Source organism: Bos indicus x Bos taurus, chromosome 15 (assembly GCF_003369695.1).
Source record: "Bos indicus x Bos taurus breed Angus x Brahman F1 hybrid chromosome 15, Bos_hybrid_MaternalHap_v2.0, whole genome shotgun sequence".
Classification (NCBI taxonomy): Eukaryota; Metazoa; Chordata; class Mammalia; order Artiodactyla; family Bovidae; genus Bos; species Bos indicus x Bos taurus.
Window position 1 is genome coordinate 54,774,686 of NC_040090.1, and position 21,144 is coordinate 54,795,829.

General features: G+C 58.9%; 1 protein-coding gene across 6 annotated transcripts in view; it reads left to right on the top strand.

Annotated features, from left to right (window-relative positions):
• Nucleotides 1–6,204: 6,204 nt before the first annotated feature.
• BCL9L (BCL9 like) overlaps nucleotides 6,205–21,144 on the top strand; it is a 28,086-nt gene continuing 13,146 nt past the window's right edge. Inside the window, exons 1-2 of one of the 6 annotated variants that reach the window (XM_027563547.1) lie at nucleotides 6,205–6,650; nucleotides 12,810–12,865. The gene's annotated coding sequence lies outside the window, so the exon portion shown is untranslated. Of the gene's footprint in view, nucleotides 6,651–7,438; nucleotides 8,015–12,809; nucleotides 12,873–21,144 lie in introns of those variants that run through there. The other 5 variants (XM_027563549.1, XM_027563544.1, XM_027563545.1 and 2 more) reach the window with 5 other exon arrangements.

Sequence of the window (21,144 nt, forward strand, 5' to 3'; positions counted from 1 at the left end):
TGGGAAAGGAAGTCTTAGATAGAAGATAATGGGAAATGGGGGAGGGAAGGAAGTGAGGCAATTAGGGGGAAAAATGGAGAAAGGAACCCTTGAACGTCACAGCCTCTGCTAACCTGGGAGGGTTTCTGGGTAGAGGGGAGGAAAGGTGTTAGCCCTGCCTGCGATAGGAAGAAATCGTTGTCAGCACCTCAAATCCATCAAGAGGCCTCCTTAATGGAGGAGAAATCTGAAGGCAACTGAGCTTGGGGGAGGGACACTGATGGGGGAATCATGTAGCTGATAGGAGTGTTGAAGCCTGGCTAGAGGTCTGCTTTTGCTGCTGGGGTCTGGAGGGAAGCAGACTGCAGGGAGTTCTGGGAAGGCCTGGGACATAGAAAAGAAGATGAGGGACAGCTTCCCTCTACTGCCCCCCTTCATTAGGCTGAGATTCTGGCAGGATAGGGTGTCTTCTATTTTTTCCTATCCTCCTCCAGGTGTCTGGGCACCTGGGACCCACAAGTAGAGTCCCTAGGGCAAACATCTGGAAGTTATTGAGGCAGCCTGATAAGTGAGGATGGCATGGCAGGGATTGTGGAAGCTCCACCAGCCTCCCCAGAGCATCCTCTGTCTCTCCGAAGGTGCTGCTCCTGCAGAAGGAGTACTCGAGCAGTCTCCAAAGTTTTCCTTCCACCAATCCCCACCTGAGTGCTTTTGCCAGGGACTGCTAAGCCAGGTGTAGCCACCAGGGGGCAAAAGAGCAGCCCTGAGGTCAGCGTCCCTCCGCTTCCCCACAGGCACACCTGAAGGCCAAGATGGGCGGTGCCTCACCTGGCTCTCACAGGGCGCCTGGGAGCTCCGTTAACCCCTTCCTGCCTAGACTGAGGCACTGCCTTCAGGCAGAGTCTTCCTTGCCCGAACTGGGCGCGCAAATCTGACGGCGGAGGAAGTGCTGCTTAGGAGGGGCTAGGGTGGAAGTGAAGTCAGGGTTTCGGCTCCTCGGGCTCTTGTCCTAGCTGGGGCTGGGGGAGGCTAGCATTCCCCGCCTCGGTTGGGTAGCTACTCCCCGCAGATGGGTGAAGGCGCCCTCTGGAATCCAAAGAGGCCCCGGGCTGCGGTCACCTGTGCGGGGCCTCGCGGGCGGGATGAGAACGCCGAGGCCACCACGGCACCCAGACTTCCGGGTTCCCTGCAGCCTTCTATCAGTCAGGGCTCTTTGCAGCAATTAGTCGGGGTGGCGGCGGGAGGGCGGCCAAAGGGAGGAGGAAGAGGCACCGAGGGTTAGGGTGGCGGGGGAGGGTAAGACAGTTAAGATTTGGCAGAAGAGCGGACTGGGTTACGCAGCTCTCAGGTGACGGTTTTTGTGGGTCGCTTTTCGAAGATTAGGCAGCTTTCCAGGGCTCTGACAAGACCGAGTTCCAGAGACTGCGTTCTGGGCCACAAGGTGTTAAGCCGTGGGTGGGAGTGGGGTCTGGAGTCCCTCCCTCTTGCCCTCCCTCACAAGCGTCACCACCTAGGAGTCCACCGGGCTGGCGCTCAAGGAGTTAAGTCTGCCTGCAATCTGCAAAGACTGGAGCCAGGGAGGGGGAGGAAGGGGGGAAGGAGGGGGTAGAGGACAAGGGTAAGCAGACTGCAGGGAGACAGCGCCAGGAACCCCCTCCCCAGGGACCTGGCCCCTAGGCCCCCAGCCCCAAAAGAGGCCCTGCCCTCCCCGGGGTCGTGCTCTCTCCCCCGCCGCCCTGCCTCCGCCCTCCAGCTTTGTGTCCCCAGGAGGGTGGGCTGCAGAATTTCCAGCCAAGCCTTGGCTGCCTGCTCAGTTTTTCCAAACCCTCCAGTCGGGGAAGGAGGGAGCCCTGTCAGGATAAGAGTCCCTCCCCCACTGCCCCTGTCGCCCCCTTTCCCAGCCTCCCTCTCCCTGCCCCCGCACGTTTTCCAAACTCCCCCAATCCGACCCTGGTCCCTACGCCCCCAATCCCCACCTCTATTGGCTCCCAAGTTCCAAGTTCAGGTTGGAAGGGGCCAAGTGGGTCCCACAATTCTGGAGAGGCGCTGGTAACACCGTACTCCTCAGGCCAACCCTGAGACCTGCTGGGCGCCCGCCGGACTCCCAGCCTGGCGCCCGCCCCGTCCCAGGACGTGGCCCCAAAGGCCACCGGGGAGGGCGGCCCAGGGGTCTCCCGCCCCGGAGTGGAGGCGGTGCCGGGGGCGCCGGTGGAGCTGGGCGGCGGGCCCTGTGCTGCTGGTGCCAGGCCCTGGGGCAGGCTTCGAGGAGGGGCAAAGTGTTCCGAGCTCTGGCACGGCTCTGTCCAGCAGGTCTATTATATAATAATCACCATCTATCAGGAAGCCAGGCAGCTGGAGTGAGTGGAGAAGCCAGGATGCCCAGATCCGCTCCTTCTCCAGGGCTCAGGAAGGTGTCTTCATCAAGGTGGGGGGTGTGACTGCAGCCCAGAGGTGAAACCAAGTTGGGGGTCTAGGGGCAAGTGAGGGGCGCTGGGCAGTCTGAAGGCGGCCCCCACAAGCCCCGCCCCAGGAAGCTGACTGACAGTGCTCTGAGCCAATGATTGAAGTCACTGTGGGGGTTCAAAGTTAACCCTTTCTTGGATTTTTTGTAGCTTAGGGGATAGAGTCCCTTCCCAGGAACTGTTCCCCAGTTCAGAATTCCTCCCACCTGCCCGAGATCGGCGATGAGTACCAGCTGGAGGGTCCTTTCATCCTCGTCATCCCAGGTAGAAATCTCAAATAATCAATAGCCCTAACACCGCCCACCCACTACCCCCACCCCAAAAGTTAATTGCATTACAAAATGTTGTTGTGTGTACACGTTGTGGTTCCAGAAACAGACCCGCATAACGCTGGCTCACCCACACTGCACCACGAACAGGCACTCTCACACAACGATACCCATGCCCGAACTTCCACCGACACTCGCTGACACACCTGTGACACTCCTCGTGACATAGTGACACAGAGATATGGGAAAACAAACGGTGATTCCCCGAACTTGCCAGTAGAGGGAGCCACTCTATTCCAGCAATGGGCCACCGGCCTCTCTCCTCTCCTCCTCGCTCTCTCCAGGGTTCCACCCAGAACTCGTGGCTGCCCAGAGCTAGGGCTCCGCATCCCAACCTGGAACCTACGCTGGGGCAATGAGTCACAGCCCCACCCAAGGGAGTGCTCTACATGGCACCTCCACGGACATGCCGAATACACTGGAACTTACAGTGTGCCACAATTAACTGACCCCTTGCAACATGGCCATCATTCCCTGCTACAAACATTGTTTTCTGGACCTGCTATGAACCCGCATGGTGCCAAATAGATAATCAACCCGTGTGTCTTGTCATGTATGTAAATGGGAAACTGACCCAAGTAATTGAATGGACCCTTCCTTCTAACAAGCAAATCTTCTTTGAGAAATAACCTTCTTGTCTTGTGGCTCATCTTATACCCTCAGGACCTAGAGAGGGGAGAGGAGATGAAACCCTACTTCTATGGGTCAGGTACCATCCTAGGCTCTGAGATCTTTTATACCAGAGCTGAGCCTCTCTGGGCTTTAGTTTTCTTTTTGTTTAAGTGAGAATAATACCTACCTCATAGAGCTGTGATGATTCAATCCCTGACCCAGCTTGATCTTAGCATAGCAGATAATAGATACTTGTCAAAGTTTTGTTGATTGGCTCAAAGCAGGATCAAGAGATAATGTGTATGAAAATGCTTTGTAAATGTCAATGTTAGGCACCCACAGGGAATGTTATCTTCTCTCAGGGTTTCTCCCCCTTTTCTACCTGTGCCTCCCCAGACCTTGCTCAGCGCTCAACTCCAGGTACCATCAACCCATCAAGTGAGTATTTCAGTCAGTTCAGTACAGTTCAGTCGCTCAGTCGTGTCCGACTCTTTGCGACCCCATGAATTGCAGCACACCAGGCCTCCCTGTCCATCACCAACTCCCGGAGTTCAGCCAAACTCATGTCCATCGAGTCGGTGATGCCATCCAGCCATCTCATCCTCTGTCGTCCCCTTCTCCTTCTGCCCCAATCCCTCCCAGCATCAGAGTCTTTTCCAATGAGTCAATTCTTCGCATGAGGTGGCCAAAGTACTGGAGTTTCAGCTTTAGCATCAGTCCTTCCAGTGAACATCCAGGACTGATCTCCTTCAGAATGGACTGGTTGGATCTCCTTGCAGTCCAAGGGACTCTCAAGAGTCTTCTCCAACACCACAGTTCAAAAGCATCAATTCTTCGGCGCTCAGCTTTCTTCACAGTCCAACTCTCACATCCATACATGACCACTGGCAAAACCATAGCTTTGACTAGACGGACCTTTGTTGGCAAAGTAATGTCTCTGCTTTTGAATATGCTATCTAGGTTGGTCATAACTTTCCTTCCAAGGAGTAAGTGTCTTTTAATTTCATGGCTGCAATCACCATTGCAGTGCTTTTGGAGCCCAGGAAAATAAAGTCTGACACTGTTTCCACTGTTTCCCCATCTATTTCCCATGAAGCGATGGGACCAGATGCCATGATCTTCGTTTTCTGAATGTTGAGCTTTAAGCCAACTTTTTCACTCTCCTCTTTCACTTTCACCAAGAGGCTTTTTAGTTCCTCTTCACTTTCTGCCATAAGGGTGGTGTCCCCCTGCATATCTGAGGTTATTGATATTTCTCCCGGCAATCTTGATTCCAGCTTGTGCTTCTTCCAGCCCAGCGCTTCTCATGATGTACTCTGCATAGAAGTTAAATAAGCAGGGTGACATACTCCTTTTCCTATTTGGAACCAGTCTGTTGTTCCATGTCCAGTTCTAACTGTTGCTTCCTGGCCTGCATATAGGTTTTTACTGGATCCCTATTATGAACCCAGCACTTGAGTGCTGTGGGTTTATGTAGAGGCATGGAAGGCATGGTCTGGGCCCTCAAGAATCTTTGGGGCAACGACATGCACACAGGAGAGTGAAGATAAAACATGCAAGTAGGTACTCAGCTGGATGACATAGATGTAATGGGTGGTCAAAAGAGTAGGAGGTCAAGAGCAGGGGAGAGCTCAGAGGAATCAAATCGCATGAGCAAAGGGGCTTGCTAGTGTCCTTCCTTCCTGAAGTGTCCATGCTTATTCCTTCTTGGTATTAATTCTGGGTGCTTGGGTACAGTGGGATCCAGGGAAAGTGCCCTGGGATAAAGAGACCCAAACTCTAGTCCTTGGCTTGCCACTTTCTATCAGTGTAACCCTGAGGAAGTCCTTAACTAATGCAAGCCTTGGTGTCCTCATCAGTGTGCGGGGGCCATAACATTTCTCACAGGTTTGTGGCAAACGTTGATATAACATATGTGAAATGCTTTTTTAAAGCCCTTTACTTCTTTTTCATTGGATCTATTCTCCTGTAAGGTCTTGGGTGTTTTTGCATAGCACTTTGGGATAGAATTCTTTTAGGAAAACAAAGGTTTCATTTTCACAAATACTTTATTAGTATCCACATTGCACTCTGCTGAGGATTGAGATGAAAAAATTCAGTCCTCATCCTCAAGGACCTCATGGTCTACTAGGAAAGAGCGATGAATAAAGTGAATAAAGAGATGTTCAGCGCATGATGAATGTGGGTGGGTACGATGAAGAGGGGACTTAGTGGAGTGTGTGTGTGTGTGTGTGTGTGTGTGTGTGTGCGCGCGCTGTGGGGTGGGGAGGTCTAGGCAACTCCCACTGCTTCCAATCAGTGTAGATAGGCAGGTAGGCTTGTCAAACCTCTCCCCAGCCTGAGATGTTGTTAGCACGTCTCCTGCCCAGTCCTTGGGAATGGGGTGGAGGGAGGGAGAGAAACCCCCACCCCGCCCCCCGGCCAACCAGCCTCCCGCTAGCCGGCCGGGCGCCTTACCGAGTCAGACCACTGGGAGGCTGGGGGAGCCGGGTTGGGCGAGGAGGCGAGCGAGATGGGGGAGCTCTTATTTTGACAGGGGCCTCTCCGGGCTCTGGTATGAAGGCAGAAGGAGGCAGCCAGAGAGCCCCGATGCTTATTCAGGCTGGGGAGCGGAGCCGAGTGGAGGGGCGCGCGAGGCTCCGGCAGCGCAGGGGAGCCCGGGGAGGCGGCGGCGAGCGGCGGAGCCAGTGGCCGGACATGCCCCGGACTCGGGGCCGCTGCACCACCGCCGCCGCCCGGAGCCAGCCGGCCGGACACCCGCACGCCTGGGTCCCCCGGCGCCGCGCCGCCCGGGGGCTGCGACCCGGACCCTCCGCGTCCGACCAACAATAAGCGCCCAGACAGACCCCTCCCCGCCCCGCGCCCGCCTTCCCCGCGGGCCTCGGGGAAAGTGAAAGGAGGAGGCGAAGGAAGGAAGGAAGGAAGGAAGGGAGGAGGAGCAGGAGCCGGAGCCGTGAGGTTGGGGCCGAGACCCCAGCCCCGAGCCCCGAGCCGGGCGGGTGCGCGCGCTCTCCCGCCGCTGCCCGGCACCCACGACCATGCTCCGCGGTTGGGAGGCAGGAACCCAGGCTCCCAGCGACCCCCGGATACCCACTCCCGGGCCGGGCTGGTATTGAGATCAAGGCGTCCAGGATCAAAAGATCACCACCTGCCCGCCTTCCTCCGCACCTCCAACTGGCGAGCAGGAGGACCCCAATCCACCCACCGACCCTGACCTGGTCATGGCGTCCAACTCCGGCCTGGCGTGAGGACCCCCGACCCGCGCGAGGTGAGGGGTGGGCTGGGACGGAGGGCGAAAAGTCATGCCAGGCCAGCTGAGGCGCGAGGAGGGAGATCCAGTTCGAACTGGGGAGGGGGGACACAGTTTGATTGTCTTTGGCCCTCTGGCACGCACCCTCAAGCTGTATAAGGGGTGGGAGACGCCCCCAGGGTTAGCGGAGGCTACTCTTGGGTCCCCAATCAGGTTGGCAGCCCCAGAGCACAGGGGGGAAGGCTTAGGGGCAGCCAGGGGACCCTGCCACCCTAGCGCAGAGAACAAGGCCGGCCTTGGGCCAGCTGGAGCAGCAACCCTGCCCTGGGGGCTTCTGGGAGTTGTAGTCCCCCTCTCAGGCTCGCCAACCCCTTGGGTCTCAGCCCCCAGCACTCCTCTCCTGGCTGATAGGAGCCTCCGGAAGGAGGTGCACTGGGATTGGAGATTGCTGGGGGTCCCCCTCTGCCCCCAAGCACTGTCTAGGAGCAGCAGGGGCTGTGACTAGAGAAGTCTCCCCAAGACTCAGTGGTGTGGGCTTGGTTGGGGGGTGGGGCAGTCACACAGTTCCTTGGAGGTGTCTCTGCACAGGCTCAGAGGAGATGGCCCCTGCCTTGGTCCCGAGAGCTCTTGGGAGAGTAACGTGAGGAAGAGAAGGGAGGCTTAGGGCTTCTTGCTTGGCTGGAGTATGCCCTGTCCCAGGGCTGTTGGAATTTGGTTTCAGGGGACACTGAGGTCCTCTTAGGAGCTGAGAGGGAGGGTGTCCCTGACGGTCAGGGAGTTTGGAGGGTGTCTCTCTGGAGCAGGGAAGCCAGGATCAGCTTCTATCTGTCTGTCCAGCTTCCTTCCTTCCGGGTTTTTCTGACACCCCCTCCTCCCTCCTCCTTCTGTCTGTCTGCTGCTTGGGGTGCGGGTCTGTGTCTGTGTCTGGGGGGCCTCTGCTGCATGGAGGAAAAGTGTTATTCTGGGAGAGGTGAGCGGGGCATGTGATTGGGCCCTGGGAAAGGGGCTTGGAGGCCCCCTTGATCTTTGGCCTTGGTTTCCTGTTTTACCTAGGAAAGCTGTCTTCACACAGTGTCTGCTGTAACCCTGCTGATGTCTCTGGAGGAGGGCAGCTCTCTGAATAAGACCTGCAGGGTGGGTGGGCTTCCGCTTCCCTTGCTCTCCCCCGGCCTCAGCCTCTCCAAGGATCAGCCACTTCTTCTGGGCTGGGGCTGCCTGGCTTGTCTGCTGCCCCCCAGCACTGGCTTGGCTGCCTTCTCTAGGTCAGGACCGTGATTTCATGGCCCCAGGGGAAGAGCATGTTCAGGCCCTGTCTTTCTGGTATCAGCTCTGAGGCGCCTGCTGCTAGAAGCCTCAGGACAGGATGAGAATGGGAGAGAAAGGTAAGGAGCAGGGAGGTCTGGTATCAGGACGGAAGGTGCTGCCCTCCCTCAGCTGATCAGGCTCCTTGGCCTTAGAGCACCAGGCCTGGAAGATCAGCCTTCTGGCCACTTCCCTCTGGAGGTTCTCTGCTAACCTGTGTTGCTCCAGATTGGGGTGGGGCAAGGGCTAATGTTGGGGAGCACTCTCTACTGAAGGAGAGAATATATATAGTCTTGGATCCAGAGTAACCCCTGTATTTGGGCTAGCAGGGCCCTCACGCTGGACACGGCTTCTGGAGGGCCATATGGAGACTCACAGTGAGTCTCCAGGTACTGAGGTTGAGGGTCCAGGTGGGAAGAGATGACAGAGTCCCGGAGAGGGACTAGTGTTTGTGATCACAACAGTGATGATGTGGGACCTAGTGAACTTGGCTTTTTGAGTCTGTGTTGGGCACTCATGCTTTCTTTGGATAGTTTCTGCCTCCCAGTTTCTGGGTACGTGAATTAAACAGGAGCCCTGGGCTGGGGACTCAACTTCCATGAACAGGCAGGGCAATAGCCTTCTGGGCACAGGCCTAGTGGGTGGCAGTGTCGACTCAGCAAGGCTGGAATGCCTGGCACCTGCTTTAGATTAAAGGAGATGCCTGCAAAGGGGGCTGCCTGCCTGCAGGGGGAGGGGCTGGGATGGAGCTCCGTGGAGCCCAGGAGTTGGGTGGAAGGAAAGGACCAGGGTTGCAGGCAGCTCTGGCAGGAGTGGAGGGAGCCACCCAGAACAGCAGCCCCACCTCCAGGGAGTCCAAGGCGGGAACTGGGGGCCCTCCACACGGCCTCTGGCGCCACAGGCTGCCACTCTGTCCCAGCGCCCTGGGGGGGCAGCTGCGGGGAGCCAGGGTGTCTGGGTGTCCAGTCTGCTCAGGACTGGAAGAGGCTTCCAAGGAGGTGGGGTGTGCTTTGGGGTTCTCCTTGGCCTGATGCCACGTTGACTCTTCTAGGGGCTCCTGGGTTGCTGGTAGTGAGGCACCCCAAGAGCCTGGGCACCCAGGGGTGCCGGAAAACAGCACCCTTTCCCAGTGCCGGGAGCCCTGGGCTCTGCTAGGTTGCCGACTTGTGGGGGAGGGGGCAGAGGGGATGACACCGTGGGAAAGTGGGCAGCCGTGGGAGCCAAGCGGGTACAGGCTGGGTGCCGCGGGCAGGGAGCCTCTGCCAGGCCTGCTCTCCCCGGGGTGGGGCTGGTTGTTCCAGGGACTGGCTCAACCTGTTGAGCGCCTGGCTGCTCTAACCTGGCATCTGTGTCCCTGCCTGCCCACCTGCAGCCACACTGTGGGGGCTGCCCCCGAGGATCTGGGGCCAGAAGGCTCTGACAGGCCAAAGGGCCAGTCAAGGCTCCTCCAGAGGCTCTTCCAGGGTGTGCCGAGTTTCCCCAGGTCCTACTCTCTAACTCTTAGAGCCGGGGCTGAAGCCAGTTGGAGGGCCAGGTAGCCAGAGGCTAGGAGCAAAGGGGCTAGGTGAAGAAAGCCACAGTGCTGGATCCGCTGCTGGTCACTCAGGCCGCCCTGAAGGCAGCCTGGAGTTACCGCCTGGAATTTCCTCCGCTGGGTGCCAGGGCCGGGCCTCCAGAGTCCCACCCCCAGCCTGGCCTGACCTCCCCTCCTTGGGAGAGACTTTCCCTGGGGGTTGGGGGAGGGGCTGTAAGGACATTCTGGTGCCCTGGGAGGAGAGGGGTGACTTCCTGGGTGTGGGGGTCTGTAGTACTGTGTCAGCCACCTAAGTAAGGGCTGGCCCTCCCCATGGAGAGGAGGAAGCTCCGGGTTCCCTGGGAGATGTCCCCCATCCTGACCTGAGTGTGTGTGTGTGTGGGGCCTGGGTCCCAGGGAGGGTCCCTGACCCGCTGCAGGCCCTTGCTGTCCTCCCACACTCTCTGCCCCGTAGCTTGAGGCCTGCCTCGGGGCTCTGCTAGCCAGCAGCCAAGGGGAACCAGCTGCCACTCTGCGGGGGAGAAGGTGGCCACCACCGCCCCCAGGTAGGGGGAGGGGCCAGGCAGTCTCCCCTGCCCGCCTTCCAACTTCTCTAGTCCGCGGCTGGAGCAGAGGCCTCCCCTCCTCCGCCTCCTTTCCGCCCCGGGCCCTCCCTGCTGGGCCCTGGCCACCTGCCCCTCCTAACCTTGGTGTCCCCAGGGGCCGGGATGCCCTCTGTCCAAGTCCCTCCTCCCACAGGCTGGTGGCCCTGTGCTGGCCTGTCTTCCCCTCCCCCCACCCCCAGCCTCAACTGAGAATGGCCCTGAATCCAGCATTTCCAGCATTTCGAAACCAGGATTGTTTTGAAATCCCTGAGCACTTCTCCACCCTCCTCTGACTCCCCTCCTCCCCACTAGCCCAGAATTTAGTGCTCTAATCTGGCTTCATGCTGTGCATTGCCTGGGTGTGTGTGTGAGAGAGAGAGAGAAAGAGAGTTTGTGCTAGCACATGGCCATGTGCATACTACTCAGTGTCTCTGTGTGTGTGCATAGTATATTCCAATGTGGGTCTACCTTCTGTCAGCAGTTCTGTGACCGGCCGACGTCATTTGTGTTTCCTGGGCCCCCTTGGGCTTTCTCTATGAGTGTGGGCACTTCTGTGGGTCTGAGGGAGTCAGTTTTGGAGAGTTTGTGTTATTTTAAAGAGGTATCTTGGATGTGTGTGTTTGGGGGTTGTGTCCGTTTCTCTCTCAAGTACACGTGTCAGAGTATCTGAGAAGTGTGTGTGCCCGGGGTTGTGTCTTTGATGCATGTGTGTGTGCACACGCGCACACTCTGTGCGCTCTGTTCCCGCCTCTTTCCTCCTCCCTTGGAACACGTCTGGGGGTGTAGCCACAGGTCTCCCGATGGCTCCCTGGGACATGAAGTCCTCTGTCCTTTGAAAGGGAGGTTTCCTGGAGGAAGGCCAAGGCTTCTGGCAGTTCTGTGGTCCTTGGAGAGAAAGTGCGCAGTGGGGAGACTTTGGGATAAACTGTCCCCAGGGCTGGACTCTCCTCCTCTGCCGTCCCCAGACACCCGGCATCTCAAGGGGTCTGATGCTCCCAGTCCATCCTCTTCTTGTCCTGGTGCTGTCGTAGGGGCTGTGACAGGGAGGCCCAGTGCTCTTCAGAAAGGCATGGGGTAAGGGACTTAACCCCCGCCCCTGGGGTGGCTTGCTTCATTGGAGACAAGAAACAGCCAGCCTCACCAGACCTGGGAGCTTTCAGAAAAGTTGACTTAGCTAGTTAGGGGCAGACAAAACAAGACACTCATGTTTCCAGCCTGAGCAGAAGACAGAGGGGCCTGGTCTCTTGGGGGGTTATACCACCCCAAAAATATGAAACATTGGCTGTGGGGCCAGCTGCCATTGTAGCCTTGACCCTGAGAAGTCCTTCTTGTTCTACAGTCCTTTATCGTGTTCTACAGGATGAGGGGTTGTTAGGGGGAGCTTTCTTTCCTTCCTTCTTTTTTTTTTTTGCCAAAGCTAAAATTGTGATGGTCATGTCTGCATGGGACACAGGCACTTGGAATCCTGATGCCTCGCTATGACTCAGTTTCCCATCCTGGGACCTCAGGCTATAATTGACGACTTTCTTCTAGAACCACTTGTAGCAAGTCAGTGAAGAAGAAGGGGGCTGGGGCAGGGGCTGGTTGTCGGAGTCTAGGGCCTAAGGAGACAGCAGCAGAGGTGGGCAGAGAGAGAAGCTGTCTCCTTCTAACCCCCCTTCCCATGGCCTCTGGTCCCAGGACCCGGCGGGAGGAGGGGAGGGGTAAAGGCACAGGTTGGTACAGTGCTCAGTGACCCAGCAGGGGGAGGGCCTTGGCAAGGAATCTTCAGTTTGTTTCTCAATCTCTGTCTCTGAGACCTGCGCATGCACGTCACTGCAGACACTTTCAGGAGATGAGCCCAGAAAAGTCACCCAGGTGATGGTAGGACAGGGTGGTACCAGATGGAGACAGGTGGTACCATGTTCTGGCAGGCATGTTATGCTTGCCCCCTAGAATGGGCAGTTGGGCCCAGCACGAGGTTCCCTCCCCAGTTCCCCTGTCCTGGGCCTGGGCACACCACAGGCTGGAGAGGGTTAAGTCTGGTTGGCAGGGACAGCGCCCCCCCCCCCCCAACAGTGCAGTGAGAGAGAGAGGGAGGGGTAGTTAGCAGCTTGCTCTAGTTGGCTTCTTTCCCAGAATTCTTCGGAAAAGAACTCCCCTTTGACCCCCAGTACAAACTGAGCCGAGCCACCAGCCTCCCTCCTGCCTGCCTGCCTGTGGGAGCTTCACCCGGCCCCCTCCTACTGAACTGCTATGCCCGATTCTCTCCCTCCAGGCCCTCCCAGCTAGGCCCAGTCCCCAGGACTTGAGTCTTCCGGAGACAAGGGAGACCACACAGGGACAGAGGACCCACACCATTCTTTTCCCTGACACAGGATAACCCCGGGGTGGTGGGTGCTGGAAGCTGGGGTCCTCAGGCCTCTCATCCATCCCTCTACCCGAGTCCTCAGGCCAGGACGTAGGAGTCCTGCCCACCCCACCCCCGACCCTGGGGCTGAGCCCTAAGGCATCTCCAGGGCCTTCTCCTTTCCTGCTTCCAGGGGAGGGAGGGGGAGCCGTGCGGTGGGGCGGCTGGGTCAGGCCTGGCTCCCGGCCAATCCACAGAAGTCGTGGAGGGGGGGTGGTGTCCGAGTAGCTCAGGGACTTCCTGGAGCTACAAGCCTGTCTGTGTACATGCTTAGTGGTGTGCGTGCTGGGGGTGGGGCTGGGGTTCTGGGAGGAGCAGGGGTAGAGATTGCTGGCCCGGGGCTTCGAGCTGTGACCCTCTCTCCACAGGGAGCCCCAGCCCCGACCGCACCCTTGAGCCCGAGCCCGACACGCGTTATCCCGAGGTGAGAGGTCCGTGTGCTTGTGTGTTCTCACACCCTCCGCGCTCAGCTCTGCCTGCCTCTGCCGGAGCCTCCTGCTTGGCTTTTTGTCTTGGGCGCCCTCCTCCTGGCTCTCTGCCCCTACTTCTCCTTTCATTCTCCTCCCCCAGAGGAGGGGGTGCTGACAGCTTACAACCTGGGACCCAGTGGGGACGGGGGCGGGGCCCCGGCAGGAAGGGTTAAAGCGCCGACCGCAGCTCCAGTGAAAGTCCCAGCCGGGGTGGGCGGTGGGGAGCCCCAGCCCAGTCACCCCTGGAGGGCAAGGTATGGTTTCTTTCCTGGTCATCCCAAGCGCCTGCTACCCTCTGCCTGCTGGCTTTGGCCTCAGCTGGCTGAGTCAAAGCCAGGGTGGCCACCAGCCACGGTAATGTGGTTTCTGTCCTGACCCCTAGACACACACGCGCGCACGCGCACGCATGCACGCACGCAGGCACACGCACACTTTCTCCCTACTGCCACCCCACCCCCTCCTTGCCCCCTCCCTCCCTTCCTCCCCTCCTTCCCTCCCTCCCCTCCTTCCTTACTTAGCAACAACTCCCTGAATTCACAACAAACACGCCTGTAGAATCCCAGACTGGGGAAAGCTGGAGAAAGTACAGGACTGGGAGGAGGCACTTCTAGACTGTCCTCAGGAGGGGAGGGCTTCGAATCCCCCCACCCTCCCTGTTGGAGGCAACCACCCGCCAGGGACTGGGAGGAAAGTGGTCCTGCTTCCAATCAGGCAATGAAAACACTTGGGGGCAGCGGCCAGGTGTGGCCGAGAGGGTGGGGGGCAGGGCTGAGACTCCACCCATCACTAGTGGAGTCCCACTTGACCTTTGACCCCACCTGCAAAGTGGGAGGGGCCACAGACTCCTCCTGCCTCTGAGCCTCTCAGCAGGGGCCTGTGCTATTGTCATGGTAACTTGCTGGGCTCCCTCCCCAGACTCTTAGGGACCAGGATGGGTGACGGGTGACGGGTTGGGGGTGGGCGGGGCTGGGGTGGCCCAAGAACTTTACTCTCAGAGCCCCAGCGGGCCAGGCACCTGTGTTGAGGGGGCGGGGAGTTGTGGCCTCTCTTTGATCTTGTCCCTGGGTAGGAACTGTGGCCTCTGGCTAGGACCTGGTGCGCATCAGGTTTGGAGGGAGTCTGGAATGAGGGAGTGAGGCACCATTTTTTCGTCAGAGCACAGAGGGCTGCTGCCAGGGCGAACTTGTATTGTGAAATGGTTAAGAGCAAATGGCTGGAGTATCTGGGTGCAAATCCTGACTCTTCTAAGTTTGGACTATCTGCCTTAGGCAGTTATTCAGTGTCCCTGTGCCTCGGTTTTCTTATCTGTAAAGTGGGGATAAGAGACTTTTCTTGTAGAGTACTAAATTAGAGAATTAAATTAGATAATGCCTGTGATTAGCAGCTTGATGTTACAGGGTAAATGCTCAATAAATATTAGAGATTTTCCTAATTATTATTAGTCATAGGAACTCCTGATCCTCCCAGAGGCTTTAGCAAGGGAGATGGGGGTGGAGAAGAAACAGCCTTTCCAGTGCTTGAGACTCCTAGATTATAATACCCTTCCAGACCCACCTTCTTGCTGCCTCAGTTTCCCCACTGCTGGTGCTGGCAGGCATCATGATTGCAAGCTTGGGAAATAGCTGTGGGCCTACAGAAGGGTCTGAGGGCTTAGGGCCTGCCTGCCTCCCCATCGCCCAGCACTTCTCAGGGCTGAACCCCTCCTCCCGCAGGCTATTAGCTCAGATCAGCTTCAACACCCCTCCCACCATCCCATCTCCTGCTGCTCTGTTCCTTTACCAGGCTGAACAGCCATTAAGACACTCTGTCCTTCAGTGGCTTAAATGGCTGCCTCCTCTCTTTCCTGGCCTAAGGGGTCTGGGATCTTCCTTAGGGAGAAGAGTAGCAGGAAGGAGCTGTGACATGGATGGCAGCTGTCAGGCCTGCCTTGGGGCCCAGGGTCTACTGGATTCCCTGTACCCTGCCTGGGCATTTTCCCTGAATGTGGCAGGGCAATGCCAAGGTCTGTGATATGTGTAGAAGCCCAGACAGGCAGGCCCAGCACCTGCCGCACACAGATGGGCAGGAAGTCCATCCTGAAGCCCAGAGGAGGGCTGGGGTCATATCGGCATCCAGAGGACACCCCCGGAACCCTTTCCTCTGCTGCATGGGTACATGTGGGCAGGGCTGAGAAACGTTCTGTTTCGACCCTGTGTGCCCTGGGGCAGGTCAGGGGAGAATGCTGAGTGACTCTGGGTGAGCAATGCTCCCAAAGGCCCTGGGATGACAGCAGGATGATTGACGGGCTAAGGCTTGGGAACTTCTGGGTGAGGATCCCAGGACAGGGTAGCAGGCATGCCGGCCAGGAGGGAAACTCTGCAGACACTTGGTTTGGTCTTCTCAGGAGTAAAAGTGATCAGATGTGGCAGAGTGCCTGGGATTCCAGGACTCCTGGGGACCTGCTCTGGCCTGGTACTAAGGGGGTTGGGCTGGAGCCCCTGGCTCTACTCACCACTTCTTTCTGGGAACAGAGGGATCTCCTCCCTTCCATGGGCCTGGGAGTGAGGCATCAGTGTTGGCCTGAGCCATGCCTGACTGCTGGGCCGGCCATGCTGCCTTTGCCCAGCCCCTGGGGCCTGTTCCTTGGGCAGGCTGGGGCTATTTTTGGGATCGGGCTGGGGCTCTGGGGCTGGTTTCAGATGTTCCAATGTGAACAGGAGAAAATGGGAACAGATGGCTGGAGGGTTCCAATCAGGGGGTCCTGCTGGGAGCAGGTTATTTTTAGGGCCTTGTTAACCCTTTGGGGGCTATGGAGCCACCCCAAGAGGGACAGCCCTCTCTAGCTGAGAAGAGGATAGGTCTTCTCTCTGGACCTCTACTTTCAGAACTGTGTGTCCCAGTTGCTCTTCTTACCTTCTCAGACCCTCCACTCTTTAAAGAGGCCCATGGCAAGAAAGTAGGCTCCTGCTTCCTCCCAGCCTAGACCCTGCAGGGAGACTGCCAAGGGGTGGGGGTGGCTGGTGGAGGGGATGTGGCCACTGTTGAAAGGAAACTCCCCTTTGCTTTTCTCCTGCTGTCTCCTGAGACAGCCCTATGGCTAAGAGAGTGGATAACTGCTCTCTGGATTCATGCTCTGGGTTTGAATGTTGATAAACCCAGTGAGGCCCAGAGGAGTCCTCGCCGGGGGACCTGACCTCTGTGAGGACAGAGGAGGAGCCAAGTTTTTATACTTGATACCACTGAGATGATGCCTGTGGGCCCAATGTCTTGAAAGTCACTCAGTCATATCCGACTTTTTGTGACCCTATCAACTGTAGCCTGCCAGGCTCCTCTGTTCACGGAGTTCTCCAGGCAAGAATACCGGAGTGGGTAATCATTCCCTTCTGCGGGGGATCATCCTAACCCAAGGATCGAACCCAGGTCTCCTGCACTGCAGCCAGATCCTTTATCGAATGAGCTATTAAGAGCAAATCTCTCGACCGTGCCCATCTTTACCAAATGCCCATGGATTTGGGTGCCACGTAGGAGATAAATAAGGGGGCATCATGGCCCAAGGTGGTTTGTTGAGGGCTATGTCACAGGCATTCTGTTGGCTAGTTTCGCTATTAGCATCTCACTTGATATACTGAGCCTCATTTTGCAGATGAGGAAACTGAGGCTCTAAGGGCTGAAGGGACGGATAAAGTCCTGTCATTCAGAGGGGGTGGGATGTGATTGGCAACCTTGTCAGCCTGACTACAAGCCCACTGCTCATTCCACTGCATCACTCATACTGCCTGCTGTGTCCTGGCCCCAGAGGGCAGCTAGGCTGCCAGGGCTTGGCCTCCTCCGGGAGCTGAGCATAGGAACTGAGGCCTGGGGGCAGGGGACCCTGCCTGTCACCACTCTCACAATCCCCTAAGCCCTTCTGGCCTGAGGGTGCCAGGACTGACACCAGAAACCCCATTTGGCCTTCCTGTCTTCCCTGCAGGAGGATCACAGGCATACATCCTGTCTCGTCAGCCCCCACCCCCACCCCGTCCTGGTCCACATGCCCCTGCTTCCTGTAGGGTCATGGCAGTCTGGATGGCAACATGGGCAGAGCTGGAGGGCTCTCCAGGTGCTGCCGGTGCCAGGAGTCTGGGCCCGGCCGGCGAGGTGAGGGCTGGGAGGATGTCTGTCGCTGGCAGCACCTGGGGAGAGAGCCGGCGGGCAGGCGGGCTCTGGGTGAGGTCCCGCCCCTGGTGCGCTGCCTGTGCCAGCAGCCTGCCCGCACTCCGCAACTCCCACAATGGCCCCATTGTTCCCAGCCGCCAGGCAGTTTGGAGGAGGTTCCTGGGCCACCCCTAACCACCCCCCCAAAAAAGGGTCCGATTAACCCCTTGGAGGATAGAGGCCAGGTGAGGGTCCCCAAGGAGCTACCCTGTCCATTCCTCTCTTCTGGGGATCCGGGCTGGGGATGCCACCTCCTACCACGTGTCCGCAGCAACAGGGCACCTGGAGAGCCCGGGGTCCCCCACAGGGGAGGGAGTAGCCCCTAGACCCTCTCCCACCCCCATGGTGGTGCAGGTGCCAGGGGGCAGGAAGTGCCAGAGGGGTGGCAGGCGGAGACCAGATATATTTGGGCTGGTGGGGCTAATTCCAGCCACCACCTCCTGCCCTACTGGCTCCTGAGCGCCTTTCCTTCCTGTGAAACCAGAGCTGGGTTGGGCCTAGCTCAGGATTTCGGTGGATTTAAAGAGGCAGCACCCTCCCTGGCAGCCCGGCTTCCTCTCCCCCTCCCCAGGTGGGGTCTGGGGCCGAGAGAAGGCTGGAGAGCCTCTGCCCCTCCCTTGCCCCGGGCTAACCCCTGGCCCTTGCCCCCGCTGGGGTACCAGGCTTTTGGCACTCCTTTCTCCCAGAGCTTTGAGCGGGTGGGGTGGGCGGGGGTGGGCTGTGGTTTCCTGTGTTGGCTGTTTGTGCCTGGCCCAGAGTGCCCGCCGCCTGCCTGGGCTTCCTGCCCTGTCTTGTTTCCTTGTGCCCCCCACCTCCTCCCCCGCCTCCCCCCTGGGGGAGGGAGCAGCCAGGGATTGGGCAGTAGCCTTTGGGGGCACCCCATGCCAGGCTATGACTGCTTCTTGAGGCCTGGCCACAGGGGCCCTGGCTACCAGAACCAAGTGAGGCGACCTCCAGCTTGTCTAGGCAATGCTACTTAGCCTGATGGTCCCCACAAGGGCAGAATCCACCCCTCACCCCTGAAGCACCCTTCAAAGACCCCAGACTGGAGGGTCTGGGGCCAGGAATTTCCATGTCCCAGAAGGGCTGGGGTTGCCAGACATCACCCTGGGGCTGCAGGTGGGGTGGGGCTGGAAACTCCCAGACAAAAATGGTTGATTTGCATGGTCTCCTTTGGCAGGAGGTGGGGGGAAGTGGGGAGAGCTGCTAGGAACCAGGGTGAGGGGAAGGCCCCCCAACCCTGGAAGTCCCCACACAGAGGGTCCCCAGCAACACCTTGGTTCTTGAGCAGATTTCCTGCTGGGTGAGGAATCCTTGACCTCCCCACCCCGCTGAGTCACCACCTCAGGAAGAGGAAGTGACCTGAGTGATACAGGAGAGCTTCTAGGGACCCTGGAGAAAGGGGACTCAGGACCTCGTTGTCTTGGGGGCTGCCTCTCCCTAGGTCAGTGGCGGAGGATCCCACGCCTAATACTCCCGGCAGGTCTCTATTCTTTCCAGCCACACAGGGTTCCTAGCTGCCCATTTCCTCTCTAGGGGTGTCTGTCCACTGTCTATGGAAGCATGGACCCTCCAAGCAGTGTTTTCAGTGCCTCTTTGTGGTGGTTTTGAGCTGGGCTTTCAGACCGGTGTGCTGGTAGGCAAATCAAGCTGAGGCTCCCAAGTTGGGAGCCACTGAACAGAGGCAAGTGTGCTCTATGTGGCAGTTCTGTGCTGAGCAGGGAGCTGGCCTGTCCCACCTGGAGGCCCTGGGCATCCATCAAAGCCTTCCTGATCTCCCTCCCCCAGCTGAGGTCAGGTCCACTTTGACCCTTAGGTCACTGCTTCTTACCCTCCCCACCCCCCCACCCCCCCGCCCTCACCTTCCCCCCAACCTTGCACCAGGAGGGCAAGATCTCAGGCAGGCTTTGTTTCAGCAGCCTCCTGGGCTCCATTCTCATGGGTCTGCTCCGGGCCCTTCACTCAGGTGACTGGTACCTGCTCCCTGTTTGTGAGCATGTCACTGCTCCCCACCCCACCCCATCCCCTAAGAGGAGTCCAGGTCTGTGTTTGCAGAGCTGCATCCCTTTCACCCGTCTCAGGGGGCTCCTGGCCTGGTGCCAAAAAGCCCCCCTCACTTTGTTTGTTCGTTCCTGCCTCCATCCCCAGGGCTTTCCAGGTCTCTTCCTGGGACTCTAAATATATAGAGAAGGAGGGTCTCTGTGATCTGGCGAGGGTTGCTGAGGGGCAAAAGGGGGAGGTGTGAGATGGGAAAGTCCTGACTCATCTGTACTTGACTCAGCTCGTCCTGCTGGGTGGGAGCGAGGGGGTGGAGTTCTAGAGGGGAGGGCGACTGGAAGATTCTTCTGGAGAGGAGCATTGGCCCCACTAGGTACCCTGGACACGATGAATTTTCTAACAGCCCCTTCCCAAGTTACTAAATGCCCCAATATTTGAAGCTGTAAACAGAGGAAAGTGGGTAGCCTTTGCCCTGCTGGAAGCCCATCTGTCTGATGCAGGCACAAAGTGTCATGACTGGAGGGGAGGACACTGCGGTATAGGGGAAACACCGGGGAATAGGGTCTTGGTAGGCCCCTGTAATGGTCATGCGACCCATGGGCCTCTGACTTCCTTCTCCCAGATCTCAGTTTCCTCATTGTGAAATGGTGATAGAAATACTGCCCTCGCAGGTGGTTGGTAGTTTTGAGGATCAGCGAGGTGGGGAAAGGGGAAGCCTGGGACACTTGTCAGTCATGGGCCTGCCCCTAAGCCCAGGTGCCCTCCGGCTCTTCCCACCTCACCTCTTCCCCGGCGTGATGCAAGCCTGGGGACTGGCCGTTGGCTTCTGTTCAGCCAGGCCTGGAACCTGAGGAATCTTCTGCTGAGAAGGCCAATGTGCCTGGGGTTAAGTTAGGGTGAGACTCCCACAGGGTCCCTGGTGTGGCCCCCTCCCCGCCCCCCAGGCCCCAGGCCGGCCTGCAGCAGCCCGCCAGGGAATGTGCCCCGGTGTCTGGCTGGGCCTGTCACCAGGACGGAGCTCCCGGCCCAAGGCTCCTCCCCTCCCCCACTCCTTCCTGGGATCTGCGGGAGGGGCGAGGGGACAGGACCGGGGGCAGTCGGGTGAGGCTTCCGTGTTTGTATAAGTCTGTTGGTTGGTGTATCTCTGGCCCCGTGTGTGTTTCTTTGTCACTACCGGGCTCAGCTCTCAATGGCTCCCTTGTTGTCGGGCCTCAGTCTTTTCATCTGTTCAATGAGTCGACGCGCCCCCTCTCTGCCTCTGGCCGCCTCTGGAAACGTGCGCCCCCGGCTATTTCTGCGCTCCTGCTTCGGCCAGCGCCTCCCTAGCGGTCCCGCACACCTCCGCGGGCCGGCGTTTGAGCGCGCCTCTAGTTTCCTGGGCTCCGTGCGTGTCTTTGTCTCCCCGTCCACGTGTGCGCTGCGAGTGTGTGTGTGTGTGTGAATCCAGAGTTCGGGTGCTGGTGGGTCCCCGGGGCTCCTGCCTGGCGGCGTCCGGCGCAGAGCTGAAACTGGGCTCCGCCGTGGCGCGCGCCCGGCCCCTCGCCGCACTTGGCCGTGGGTCTGTCGGGGAGGCGCGTGCTGGGCCGGGAGAGGCACGCTGCAGCCCTGCCCGTGGCCCGCTCCCCGGCTCGCTGGCTCTGTCGCTCGCTCGCTCTGCCTCTGCACTCGGGCTCTGCCGGAGGGGGCGGGGTGGGGTGCCGGGGCGGGGGGAGGGGAGGCTCCTGCATTCTTGCGGTCGGGGAGGAATCTGAGCCAGCGTTACTGGTCTCCAGAAGAGCCCAGCTGCAGCCCCGAGGCCCCGCCAGGCCTCTCGCTGCCCGCCCGGGCCTGCTGGGATGGGCACAGGCTAGGCCTCGAGCTGGAGGCGGGGCATCGCCCCCACCCCCGGCCCCCTTCCCGCCCTGGCGCCCGGGGGCAGGGTGCAGCACTGGGGCGGGGCGCCAGGGGTTCCCCCGCCCCCCTCCCCCGGGTGAGGGGCGTGCCTGGGGGGGCGGGAGCCCCCCCCCCCCCCCCCGCCCCGGCCTCCGGGGCCTGACAGACCTCTCAGCCGCCCCACGCGGGC